Genomic DNA, 15,197 nt, shown 5'->3' on the forward strand with positions numbered 1-15,197 from the left:
TACTTTTTTTTTTTTTATCAACTGCTTAAAGTAAATTCAAAGGAGGAAACTAAAGCGCTAGCCAATACTCCAAAGTGAGGGGTGGAAAATTGAACAATAAAATTAAAAAATAATAAAATAATAATGCTGCTCAAATCTAAATTGCAATAACAACAATCAAATGATATGAAAAAGGGTGAATGATGAGCGCAATATTAATGAATGGTGCACATAGAAAAATACAATATAAATGTGAAACGTCCACTATGACAAAGAACTCTTATTTAAAGAGAAAATTAAACCAAAGTGTTAATTCATAAGTGTCACTGTGATAAATACAATGGGTGATGCAGGCAATTAATAAATAGTGCTCGTGGTGCAATAAATTTTTTAGAACGTATTACATATAGATATTAAAATATATAAATGTATCCAATATGAAAAGAGCAATGCTCTAAAGTGAGAGAAAATAATTAAACCAATGTGATGGATTCGTAAAGAAAACCCACTGAAATTAAATATGAGCAATGTAGCAATACAGTGTAAGAACAAGGTCTGAAAATAAAACAATGAATACAAAGCAATTGTGGCAAAAGTTCATATGTGACAATTCCTATTACGATGGAAAAGGAGTGATGAAATATCCCAAATAGTGATTATGTGTCCGTGCATAAGTGATGGGGCAATCCTCATATGCAGCTGGGCTCACAAAGCGCTTACCTCACCACCATGTAAAAACAGCATGGTATCTCCTTAGATGGGGTACGTCCCGGGACACAATTCCTCCTTAACTTTCTTCCTGCTATGTCATCTGCTGCGGTCCTCTAGGTTTCAGAAACAGCGTCCTTCTCACTGTATGTGCGGCAATGGTCTTCACCAAAATGGAGGCTCCGTGTGCAAAAAGCACTCGAGATGACTCAAAACAAAAATAGAAAAGGCTCCAATAGTGAAGTATTGCTAAAAGATTTTATTTAAGTCCAAAGAATAAAACAAAAACAATGTTCAGCTTGTACAAAGCTTGAACTATGAGCGTACAGCGAAAAAACGGGCTGTGTGAACGGGCTGGTGCGTCACTTCCGGTCACGTCTTACGTCACGACACGTGACTTCATCAGAGGCTTAAAGTAAAGCCTCACTCCCAATCAACATTGGCTATTTTTAATCCTCGGGCTGCTAGCATTAGATAGGAAGGTTTATCATATTTACTTACATTTAAACTTTTTTTTTTTTTTTTAACCAGGAAGGGAGGAGGAAGGGTTTTCTCGGCTAAGCACACTCTTCTACATGCATGTCTGAGCTAAGGGCAGATGTATTGCAGGAAGTAAATGCTACATAAATCCATTCCCCTTACTCAAGATGGCCATGGGCAGAAATGCTATGGGGTTCTTTGATTTCTCAACAAAATAAAACATGGAGACATGGGCGGGTGGTGAAGTTTGCTTTGAATATTAATATTGAATTAAATAGTGTTTTTTTCTGGTTTGTGGTGCTCAGATGCAGTGGCTATCTGCATTACTGATGTCTTTTAGTATAAGTTGGACTACCAAAAAGTAATATTTTAGATTAGATTGGGGGGTGAGTTCCCACTACCCCTAAGTGTACTATCTGTGCCTGTTCACACCAAGAATAGACTTGCACTGCTCGGCCTAAAAATTGCACTGCATTGACCTTTCAAAATGTAACTTTAGGAAATCCCCTGCCCTTAACATCTCTGCGGACTCTGGCATGACACCGGAGCCTCAGGCCTTCTTTTTCCTTCCAGTGGGCATAAACGGCGATTAAATACTAAGGCACCAACATCACTTCTGACCCGTCCAAACTATTGGAATCCAGTTTTGAGCCACTTATCAAACTGAAGAAAGACGCTGGCATTCTTTAACCCTGACATGGTTTGGCCTTTGCAATGCCCTCAAAAATGACAGTGCTACCTCAGATCCTCTTTCTACTGCAAGCCCTTCCCATACGGCTTCTGCCACTTTTCTTTCGCACTATTGGCTCACAGTTCTGGAAATTTGTCTGGTCACATCAGAAACCATGTGGGATGCTGCACAGACTATCGCTACCAAAGTTCTCAGGGGGCATCGCTCTTCCGGATATTTGGACATATTATAGGGCCACACATCTCAACAAGATTGTTGATTGACATTGCCATGGGGAGACCAAGCTCTGGGTGTCCATGGAATTGGAAGACTCATCGGTTGCATGGATTTTTTTTTTGTTTAGCTGAGGCCTTCCCTTACATTGGGCCTAATTGCATTACTGCTGCGCTGACACAATGGGGGTTATTTACTACAAGTGCAAAGTGCACTTGAAATTGCACTGAAAGTACACTTGGAAGTGCAGTCGCTGTCGATCCGAGGGGGACATGCAAGTAAAATAAAAAACATTTTAGCTTGCACATGATTGGATGATAAAATCAGCAGCGCTTCCCCCTCATTTCAGATCTACCCCTCAGATTTACAGCACCTGCACTTCCAGTGCAATTTCAAGTGCACTTTGCATTTGTAGTTTGTCCTTTTAGTGCAAAGTGGATTTGCCTTTCGTAAATAACCCCCAATGTGTCTTCAATAAGACACAAAGAGGAACAGTCTTACTGCCATGGGTGACGTCTGCCCATATGCCCTTATTGGTTCTGGGCTATTTATGCGGTATCCTCAAAGGGAAGTGGTGCCTATAATCTGGAACCTATAAGGGTTATTAACATCAAACTGTTCCTCTGCTCTTTCAGGCAAGATCAAGTCCTACCTCATATCCACGTTCACCCAAGACTTCTTGGCTGTTTGTGCCCAGCTACAGGGGAATTCTACCTGCACAGGCTTCAAGTGTGTTTCGACACCCTCGAGAGACAGGAATGAGATTCTTTTTTTTCTATGGAGTCTATTGAGGGACACCCCTTTTTTTTTTTTTGCTACAAAACTGAGGCATGCTGGTTCTGTTTACTGGTGACCTAACCTACTGTAGCAGGCAGTATAACCTGGCTGTTCCTAAATTTCTGTGTCCCTTAACCACCGGTTCATAGTAAAAATACATCATTACTTTGACATTAACTACTGGGGTTATGGCAGAATAACCCTGGTATTTTTTTTTTTTTTTTTTTACTATTGCCTATTCTCTGCCACTTCTCAGGCTTACCAGACCTATTGGTGAAGCCTGGTAATGATCCAATGTGGCCGTTAGCTGGGTATGGAGACAAGTGAGGCCAAGATGGCTGCCACTCGTCTATGCCCTTGGAGGACTGGAGGGACGTCTGATGTCACTTCCGGTTCCTGGGCCATAGTAAATCTTCTTCTTTTTTTTTTTTTTTTTTTTTTCTACTTTCTTTTGCTTTTAAAGGTAAATGAGAGAGTTTGGGTCTTTTTGACGGCAGATTGCTCAATAAAGATGATCGTTCATCCTTATTTATATTACAAAGGATGCTTGCATTCCTTGTAATAGGATTAAAAAAATACAAATGTAAAAATAAATAAGATATATTTTAAAACTTTTTTTAAAGCACCCTATCCCTCCGTGTTTGTGCGCAGAAGTGAATACATACATAAGTCGCCAAGCATAAGTTACCAGTGTTCAAACCACACCATGTGAGAGCAATAATTCTAGAGCAAGACCTCCTCTGTACACTTTGGTGGGGGTGGGTCAGTCACGCCCCTTTGACCTCTGGGGGAGCTCCCTGTTCTAATTCCTGAATCCTAGCCTTATTCTTTAATGGGAAACCCTAAACCTAATCCTCTGTAACTCTTAACCAGGTAACCTGTAAACATTTTTAAAGTTTTGTCTATGGAGGGCGTTGCCCTACCCATTCACCCAAAACAAGAGAGGGTTTTTTGACATGTCCTTTTTAAAAAATGAAGAATGTCCCCTGTCCTAGCTCCAACGTGTCTTCTTTCTCTGGTACTGCCACCGATATCTTCTCCCTCCTCCGACACTGGCTCCCACCGTTGTGTCGGCTCCATGTCTGCTAGTTTTATACAACCATGGGGCATGGCCCTCCAATGATGTCGCGTATCTTTTTTTTTTTTTGCTTTTAAAGGATACAATGGTGGGAGCCAGTGTCGGAGGGGGACCATTTTTTTTTTTTTTTTAGCGACATTGGTAGATGGGGAAGACCTGAGGGAGAAGACATCAGTGGCGGTACCGGAGAAACAAGACAAGTTGGAGCTACAATGGGACATTCTTCATTTTTAATAAAGAGCTTGTCAAAAACCATCTCTTTTTGTAATACTACAATGCTTTTTTGGGGTTGAATGGGTAAGGGTACAATGTACCCCATACTCATTCACATAGTGGGGAAAGGGATCTGGGGGCTTCCAGATTCCGATAAGCCCCCTGCAGACCCCCATAACCACTGCCCAGGGTTGTCAGGATAAGCCCCTTACCCCCATCAAAATTATTAACAACATTATTACTATACAGGATTTATATAGCACCAACAGTTTGCACAGCGCTCTACAACATGAGGGCAGACAGTACAGTTACAATACAGGAGGAATCAAAGTGCCCCGTTTATTAGAGCTTACAGCTTAGGAGATGGGGACAAGGTGCTTTGGGGTGGGGAAGGGTCTAGTATGGATATGGGGGGGGGCACACCTTTTTTTTTTGGAGCAGAGTTTACCTTCAAAATCCATAGCAGACCGAAGGGTCTGGTATGGTCTTGGGAGGAGCCCTTGCATTTAAAAAATAAAAAAAACGGTGGGGACCCCACACTGTTTGTTATTTTTATATTTAAATTTAGCGTGAGGCTTTATCCATACCAGAAGCAAAGGAATTGTTTTGAAGTCACAATAATTTCAAAGTCGGATCAGAAGTCGTGCGACTACTGTGTCGGTGCAGTGTGAACCCGGCTTGAATTTTATTAGAAGGCTAATATATACGCAAACCGCCCAATGGGGAAACATTCTACCATTAATAAGAAGGCACCAACTATGAAAGCAATATTAGACATGTGCAGGACAAAAAAATGTTTAGTTTTGATTAGTTATTTAACTAACTAAATTAGTTTTGTTAAATTTGTTTAATTCATTTTCAAAATTCGTTTTGTATACGAATTCAAAAGAATTAGAAAAAAAAAAAAAAAAAAATTGACCAATTTCAATAACATTATTTTGTTCAGATCTTCTTGCAAGGTTTCCACATCCTGCGGAGAAGTTATTGCCCTGCTTAGCTTCATCCGCAAATACAGAGGTTGTATCGTTTACCCCATCCTCCAGTTTGTTTATGAACAAATTAAATCGGATTGGTCCCAGGACAGAACCCTGGGTGACCCCACATTTTTTTCTGCATGCTAGTCTTCATATCGCAAATATTAACTAAAGTTACGTAAATTCTTGTACAGCAGAATATAGTTTCAGAAGTGATATAATGTGTGGTATTGTAATTAATTTGATTCCAAGCATGCGTAGTCTTGGTCTTCCGATTTTTTTTTCCCAGACGAATACCGCACTGATTAAATAAAAATCATTTGTTCCGGTGTTGTACAAGAAAAATTTTGGGTTTGTCCCTGCAGATGATTTCACACCAATGGTCATGATGAGCTCTCAAAAGCAGTGTACAAACGATCAGATCATCGTATGATTGCTTCGAAAGCGGTATTTTTCATCCGATTTTCTGATCAAGGGTACTAGGCATTACACAATGTTACAAAGCAATAATACTGGTCGCTACATTAGTTTAGCAGCTTTCCTAATGGATTACCCCAATCTGTAGAACAGAGGTTCCCCAAAGATCAACATAGGTGTGATCTCCATACAGGAAGCTCAAAAGCAGCACTTTAAGTATTGCTGTTCTGTTATTGACATAATGTGATACGTCAAAGTGCTTAATTCTTAAAGCGGGGGTTCACCCTAAAAACTAATTTCTAATATTAGAGCCAGCATACTAAGGACATTTACTTTCGGCAGGTGCGCCCACCGTGTAAAGCTGACTGCGCAGGCGCCGTATAGTGCCGACTCGCAGCTTGGCTATTTCTGGAAATCTGGTGACGCGCGTTGTGCGACAGGGGACCTGTTTCACAAGCCGTCAATCATCGATCTGAAGGATAGGAACGCCCAGTCATCGGAAGCCGGTTCTCTGCTCCAGGGGGCCCATGCCTTAAGCTGTGTAAGGGGCTCCAAAATTCCTGATGGCGGCCCTGCGCATACCACCCAACACGCACGGATTCTGCGGGGCAGTCCCGCAAAAGGGTTAATTTTACCACACTGCAAGAGGAGGCAGCACGGAAGCAGGAGGAACCGGAGTGGTGTGTGGATGTCTGCTGAAGGGAAGAGAGCCGACACATTCCGTGCACAGGTGAGAGACACACCCCCCCCGCTCAACAACTTTTAATGCGCACCCCGCGCTCAACAACTTCAATTGGCCCCCCCCCCGCTCAACAACTTCAATTGGCCCCCCCGCTCAACAACTATGACCCCCCCCCCCCAATTCTCAGCTCCAGGGGGCCCCACCACCCCAAGTCCTGCCCTGATCGTCAGCAATGGGTGAACGGATCAGAGACAGCAGCAAGTGAGTGGTCAGAATTTAGGCCAGAGTGGGTAATAGAAGGAGCAGACGGATGAGCAGAGCAGATCTAAACAAGCCAGGTCAGTTTAGGTAGTCAGTTGGGAAAATGCAGGTCACAAATTCACAGGTAACAACAAAAGCCTGGGGAATGCCCAGGAAAAAAAAAAGCCTACTTTTCCGACCAGCTCGCAGACAACCAATTAACCTGTCTAACAGTATGCGTTAAAAACAGGGGTTTTGTCCGCATGCATTTGAAAACGCATATGTGAGCCACATCACAGCACCCTGGAATTCACAGGTACTGCTGAAGACAAGTCAACACTGATCACATGCAGTTCAATTTAAATAGCTTGGCTTTCCTCAAGGCATGCATGCCGATATGCCCCCCTGCACACACGTGGTCAGTGACAACCCCACATGGGAAGCGGCTTGCTCTAGTGCACAGGTGTTTAAATGGTTGCACAATCTTCTATACTAGCATGACCTTCCTAATAGAAGTACTTCTTGTGTACCAATGTTTCTGCAGGAGCCTGGATGGTCACTTAGTGGTGAAGTAAGTGATACTAAAGGCAAAATCATATGCAGTCTGCCACTAGCATTATCAAACCTGTTTACAGAGGTGTTTACAATAGTCAGCTTTCATCCATTATATTAAAACCTGTATCCTAAACTGTTTCTATAACTGCTCAAAAAGTGTTACAATGAATAAGGCTGGGTTTCCCTGCATCCAATTCGCGTGACATTAGACTGACCAGCTCACACAGCTCCTAGGTGGCCACGGTCCGCAGTGGAAAAAGGGTCCTGTGCGTCTTTGGCCATTTCAGGTCTGAATTCAGGCAAAAATTCACACCTGAAAAACGGAGAACAGGGACACACCAGACCCCCTGCCGCAAGCTGCGGTCGCAGCTACTGTGAACCCAGCCTTAGACTTTAAATTTTGTGTCCACTTATGTAAAGTCCATCCAAATCTTTTGGTCTATCTAAGGCTGGCTTTACATGGTTAGTTTATTTTTTGTTCAGGGGGCTGTGTATGTGGGGGGGAGCCCCAACAGATTCCTCCATTCACACAAACAAGGTGGATGGAGGAACTATCCTGATTTGGCTACCATGTGCAGCTGCACCAGATTCTGAGTGCACCAAATTTAGGAAATCTCCCCCATTGTAACTTTATAACAAAGTGAACCGTGACAGACATTTATTAAAATTGTATATTTTCTCAGTTTGATTTGTTTTCTATTATGAATAAAATATGAGATTTGTAAATCATTGCATTCTATTTTTCGAGTATTTTACACAGCATCCCAACTTTTTTTTGCAATTGGGGGTTGAAGAAACAGTGGTTTCCTGTGTGCCCTTGTGGTATCTTCTGTTGAACTGGTACATGAAACCAATGGTCATCACACCTGGTGTGAACAAGTCCTCAGGGCTTCTACACCAGCATCAGGATTTACATGATCAGGTTATCTAAAGGAATGTTTTTTTGTCCAGGAGGTGGATGCGGACATTGGATGATGTCTGAACAAACATTCGGTTTTTTTCTGTTCAACTCCACGGATTGAAAAAAAACAAAAAAAACAAACACACACACACACACACACACACCACCTGTCAGCTCTGGTCAGAGCCGCGATCTCCCCTGCTAAAGCTGTTTAGTTCTGACAGGGGGACACGTGCCCCCACGCTAGAACACTCCAATCAGAATTCACTGATTGGAAGTCGGTCAGATTACTTTTTTTTTTTTTTTTTCTAACATATGAATGTCGGAAGTTTTAATTTTTTTTTTCAACCCGGCCATTGTCTTCCAACATTCAGCCCGACGCGTCTGTACCTGGCATGGTTAGGAGAGTTATCTCAGACTTAAGTTCAAAGATGATGCAATTTTCTTTCCTGCAACCATAGAATGCAGGAAAGAAAAAAAAAAAAAAAATTTGCTCGACTTCCCCATCAACACAGTTATGGTCCGCTGGTGTGAAAGGGCCCTATGTCTGTATATCATCCATACGTTTTCGGATGAAATAAGGACATACTATGGGATAGCGGGTGTCAGCGGATGAACATCCGCTGACACCCGATCTCATCAGTGTCCGCTATGCTCCGATTCTGCAGACGGAGGAAAATACTATTTTTCCATCCGTCATCGGATCAGGTAAATACAGACAGACAGTCCGTGTTCATCCGATCCCCCCAAAGAGGAGAGCGGAGATCTGACAGGGCGGTCCCTGCAGTGTACAGGGACCACCCTGTCATCTGCCGGCTCAGCGGGGGATCAATGGAGCAATCCCCACTGAGCAAGCGGATGAGAAATGTACGGATCCTCACAGGATCCGTACATGTGAAAGGGCCCTTCTTAGTGTTGGAGGAATCCCTCCCACAGCACTATTGTATTTTGACAGGGAAAAAAGGCGCAGGGTGCCTTTGCTGCAGACAGAACATAATGGATTACTGTTAGCCGCTATAGCAGCCAACAGTAATCGCATGAAAACCTGACAAGCTGATGGTGCTGAAGTTGATCGATAGATCAACTTCAGCACCAACAGTCTGCCAATAGATGGATCACATCTTGGCTGTTTAAACGGGGAGATTTGATCCATCTATGGCAGGGATCCTCAAACGATGGCCCTCCAGCTGTTCTAGAACTACACATCCCATGAGGCATTGTAACACACTGACATTCACAGACATGACTAGGCATGATGGGAATTGTAGTTCCTGAACAACTGGAGGGCCGTAGTTTGAAGACCCATGATCTATGGCCAGGCCAGCTTTAGTTCTTCCCGCACAATTTGGCTGCCCCAGACTCATTCCATAGTACCCTAAAGGCTTTCAGTTCTGTTTTAAAAATGTAGACCGCAAGGTTGTCAGCAGTCGTTTTTGTTTGTATCTTCTTCTTGGTGGCGTCTAGCATAATTATCTTTTTAACAAGTATGATGCATACAGCAATTAGTATGCAGTGAACATGAAAAAAATATATCTGATGCCAAGTCTTCTTTATTAATTCACAGTAGCCAAAATGAAAGATGCAGTTATAGGCAGAATAAAACAGTAATTTATTGAGACATTCATATCCGTATATGGACTTTACAGACAGTATGCAAATTGCAAAGGCACACACATACAATATCTCAAATACATTCTTCAAAAAGACAGAACATTTGGCAATCTGAATATGCTTACTTTTTAAGCACATGCAATGTGTTGGCATTCATCAATTTTTAATATACCATTGAGGACCCTTTCAGACCTTTGCATTACATGCCTTGTATTAAGGCAGCCTATTCAAATGAATGGGCTTGCAACACACTGAAACATCACAAAAAATAAAAAGCACCATTTAATGACAATGCAGCACACCACAAGGCAAGGTAGTCATTATTTAGCATGGTGCACTGCAACACGTGTGATAAAGCTGCATTGCTTTAGTTGGTCAGGTTACGCTCAAACATGTGCAATGTGCATTGTGGCAAAGCGTTGCAACATTAAAAAGACGTTCACACTTTACTAAAATTTAAAGTGAGCTAATGGTTGTCAAAAATAAGGTGATATACATAGTGCATAAACACATTGGAATCTTCACCTACAAAAGCTGACATTGAAAACTAATGCAAGCAGAACTCTGATCTGACTTCCATCTCCTGTATTTATTTTTAGCCAGCTCCATATTTTCCAGCATCATGTCATATTCATACTATAGACCAAGTATGTTAAACTTTTGACCTGACACTAGTGGGCTGCTTTAAAGAGCTCTGCTAAACACTATTGTAAATTGATTTCACATTTCATTAAAATAAAGTTTTCAGCAAGGTTTTGACTTAAAGGTAAGTAACATGTGGAGGTTTTTGTTGCCCTTCCTCTCCAGCAAATTAAAAAGTCAGATGGGGGCACATCATGGTTCCCTCTGACTCTCAAGGATTTAATGGTGTATGGACAGAGCAAAATATTCTGGGCTTCTGTTCTTGGCCTAAGATATACGGTTGGTTTTAGCAGCATAGATGTGCACCTTATAAATAGTAGCAATCACAAACTGATGGAACCCGTGGTTTTCTATGGTTCAAGCTAAACAATAGCACATGACCGCAATTAATCACACATGATTATAAAATAATTAGAATTGTGTGCAATACATTGCCATTGTGAAGCCTACATCATAGGGAACCAGTTGCTCCACAAGTTAGAATGATCATCAGATTTTGTTATCACAAGCGATTTAAGTAGCATGGCTGAGCCTGTGTAGCCTAATACACAATGAGATTATCACGTATATACGTGACCAACACCTGAAGTCCCTGGTGTATTTTGACTGTCTGCAATAAAAGGCGTTTTTGGAAAGTTTGGCCCGGATTCACTTACAGCGGCGTATCTTTGAGCGGGCGTAAAGTATCCCATTTACGTTACACCTCCGCAACTTAGACGGGCAAGTGCAGTATTCTCAAAGCACTTGCTCTGTAAGTTGCAGCGGCGTAGCGTAAAGCCCGCCTAATTCAAATGTGGAAGATGTAGGCGTGTGTTATGTAAATGTTGTGACCCCACGTAAATGGCGCTTTTTACGAACGGCGCATGCGCCGTCCGTGGACATATCCCAGTGTGCATTGCTCCAAAGTACGCCGCAAGGACGTATTGGTTTCGACGTGAACGTAAATTACGTCCAGCCCCATTCACGGACGACTTACGCAAACAATGTAAAATTTTTAAAATTCGACGCGGGAACGAAGTCCATACTTCACATTGGTACGCCGCATGTACGCCTCATATAGCTGGGGTAACTTTACGCCGGGAAAAGCATAACGTAAACGGCGCATCTGTACTGCGTCGGCCAGGCGTATGTTCGTGAATTCGCGTATCTAGCGGATTTACATATTTCTAGGCGTAAATCAGCATACACGCGGCCAGCGTAAATATGCAGTTAAGATCCGACAGCATAAGAGATCGCTCGGATCTAATACAAATCTATGCGCAACTGATTCTAAGAATCAGGCGCATAGATACGACGACTCCGAGATACGACGGCGTATCTGGAGATACGCCGGCGTATCTCCTTTGAGAATCTGGGCCTTTGGCAGTGCAGCCATTTCTTTTTTTTCTCAAGTTTTTAAGGAGGTAGGCCGGGGCTAGCAACAAGGTATTGCATACACCGGGAGCAGCGGATTCCTTTTCTTTTGAATGAGATAATCAGACAAATGATCATCTGGTTTTTGTTTGCATGCTAGTCTTCCAATCGAAAACAGATAGGTTACTAAAGTACGAAAATTCTAGTATGATACAATAAACATTTGAAAGTGATGTAACGTATTTGTGGATGAAAACTGTACTGATTAAAAACTAAAAAATCATATGATCTGGTATCGTATGAATTTTTTTTCACGTTTGTCTCTGTTCAAAAAAAAAAACAGATTATTGTACAATCAACTCAGAAGCAAAATTTTGTACGATATTCTGATCATGTGTACGGGGCTTAAGTCCCAGTAATTAACACATTAGTACCTTTAAAAACTAAAACTGTAGAGCTTATTTCTACAAATGATTAACATTAAAACATACATTTTATAAAATGTACGCCACTGGTATATTTATAAGAACAATTTGATTGTTCTTCTATATCACTGCTTTTTATTACACCATTGTAACCACAATGAAATCCATTTTGCAACTTGGGGCTCGCAAGTCCTTGCTGCATTTGGAGCACCGTTGCAGCCCCGGGTGTCTGTGGCCAGGCTCGGGAACATTACATGTCCTCTTATTCTTCTAGCAGGAAGGGGGACTCTAAGGCCATACATTATACAATTCTCTTGTACAAATTTTCCTTTAGAATTACCATAACCACATCATTTAAGGTCATACCTAAAACACTTTCACTTTGCATGCAATCAGGCAGGCTCTTGCACTACATAGTTGAAGGTAACACTAAGGCCTCGTACACACGACCGAACATGTCTGCTGAAACTGGTCCGCTGACCAGTTTCAGCAGACATGTTTGGTCGTGTGTACAGCCGACCGGACCGGATTCCCGGCCGAGCTGACTTTTTCCAGCGGACAAATGTTTCTTAGCATGCCAAGAAACATGTCCGCTGGAAGCCTGTCCGTCGGACGTGTTCGGTCGTCTGTACAGACTCACCGGACACGTCCGATCAGCCTCCATCCCTCGCATGCGTCAAAGTGATTCGACGCATGCGTGGAAGCATTGACCTTCCAGGGTCGCGCACGTCGCCACGTCATCGTTGCGGCAACGGCGTGGCCACGTCACTGCGTTTGTTTTCCGCTGGGATTTTGGTCTGATGGTGTGTACAGCCATCAGACCAAAATCCGGCAGCGGACATGTCAGATGAAAACGGTCCGCGGACAGATCCGCTGGTGTACGGGGCCTTAAAGAAATGAAACCGGATAATTGTATAGGTATGGCCAGCTTAAATGACACTGCTCTCTGGCATACTTTTATGGGTCAAGAATGGGGGAGCGGAACCTTGATGCCCTGGGCTCACAAGAGCAGTGAGCACAAATCAGAGATCAGGTTAGTATAGCAGCCAAAGCTGCCTTAACATTTTAATTGGCTACTAGGGGGATCTCTCTCTCGCTCTCTTTCCCCAGAATGGATTATTTTGATATATTACAAAGAAATGTGGAGCAGTTGGCCAGCCCACATTCTGTGCTTCCTTTGATACAGAAAACCATTTTCAGGATCAGTCTGAGAAAGTCTGAACAGTGGTTTGACATAACAGCGGCAGAAACCCAGTAGAAGGAGCTACGCTGCATATCTTAGTAACGTTCTGTTACCCAATATTCATGATGTATAGTAAATGAGGTAGATACTGTATGTACATGACCTGTGCTGATGACTGGTGTGAGGTAATGTACTCTACACGGCACTGAGGATAGAAAAAAGCATACTATATTTTTCTACAAAGAAAAGAAAACCTTTGCAGCTTACTAAAATCTACCAAACAGTGTATTAGCGCTATTAAATATGAATACATACCAAGATAAAAATAAAATAAAAATTGTAGTCCAAATGGTAGCAAGCAACAGGCACAATATACACTGTATACAGCATGACATGAATTCTTTGTTATTCTGGATATTTTCAGCTGATCACCACTAAGTCACTTCTAGAAGTATCCAGCTCAGTGCTGCTATAAAAACATTGACAAATGGGTATTCAAGGTATGCATATTTATGGAAAGCACTTTCTAAACAAAAGTATTAACTTTTTCAGCGGATAAATAAAATGACATGACAGACAGTATATGGACTGCTGAAAAGTCATCCGCCATTGTCACAATTAAGAACAAGATGTCGGTAATTGAAGGACTGCGTTCATGGACACAAGTCATTGACAGAACATTATTTCCCATACTTAAATGGGTGCTGTGCATTTTTAGGCGAGAGATAAAAGTGAATTTTGTTGGATATTGCACTTAAAATAGCTGAGAAGTTTATAAATTCCTTGTGTATCTATATTTTCAATTACTATTAACTGGCTTCGGTAACTGCTGTGAATACTACTTAAAGCGGGAGTTCACCCAATTCCTTTTTTTTTTCTATTTTCCCCTTAGATTCCTGCTCGTTGTGTCTAGGGGAATCGGCTATTAGTTTTAAAATATGATCCGTACTTACCCGTTTTCGAGATGCATCTTCTCCGTCGCTTCCGGGTATGGGTCTTCGGGAGCGGGCGTTCCTTCTTGATTGACAGTCTTCCGAGAGGCTTCCGACGGTCGCATCCATCGCGTCACTCGTAGCCGAAAGAAGCCGAACGTCGGTGCGGCTCTATACTGCGCCTGCGCACCGACGTTCGGCTTCTTTTGGAAAATCGTGACGCGATGGATGCGACCGTCGGAAGCCTCTCGGAAGACTGTCAATCAAGAAGGAACGCCCAGTCCCGCAGCCCATACCCGGAAGCGGCAGAGAAGATGCATCTCGTCAACGGGTAAGTACGGATCATATTTTAAAACAAATAGCCGATTCCCCTAGACAAAAAGAGCATGAAGCCAAGGGGAAAATGTGTAAGCTATGGGTGAACCTCCGCTTTAACGCAAATGTAAAAGAAGTTGCCTGTGCTAGGAACACTGAACAGTTTGCAGATTGTCAGAACATTCAGTCCATGTTTCCATGCGGTTTTATATTATAAGCTTATTTTGGACTTGCCAAGAACACGGAAATTCCATTTGATTTAACATATCCCCCTAGCGAACATCATAAGTAGAACCTGCATCCCACTGCTTTAGACCTTGATGGACCTAGGAATATTTTGGCACCGTGGGTGAAATTGGTGGACATGATTTAATTTGATTGAATGGTTATAGGTATAACCCTCCCTCAGTTCAGTGAATAAAATAAAGTATTTGATCCCCAAGCAAAACATGACTTAGTACTTGGTGGCGAAACCCTTGTTGGCAAGCACAGAGGGAAGACGTTTCTTGTAGTTGGTGACCAGGTTTGCACACATCTCAGGAAGAATTTTGGTCTAATCTTCTTAACAGATCTTTTCTAAATCCTTAAGCTTTGACGGTTGCTTGGCAACTCGAAGTTTCAGCTTTCTCCATAAAGTTTCTCTAGGATTAAGGTCTGGAGACTGACTAGGCCACTCCATGATCTTAATTAGTTTCTTCTTGAGCCACTCCTTTGTTGCCTTGGCGGTATGTTTTGGGTCATTGTCATGCTGGAAGACCCATCCTTGACCCATATTCAGTGTTCTGGCTGAGGGAAAAAGGTTCTCATCCAAGATTTTACAATACATTG

The sequence above is a fragment of the Rana temporaria genome, chromosome 1 (assembly GCF_905171775.1).
Source record: "Rana temporaria chromosome 1, aRanTem1.1, whole genome shotgun sequence".
Lineage (NCBI taxonomy): Eukaryota > Metazoa > Chordata > Amphibia > Anura > Ranidae > Rana > Rana temporaria.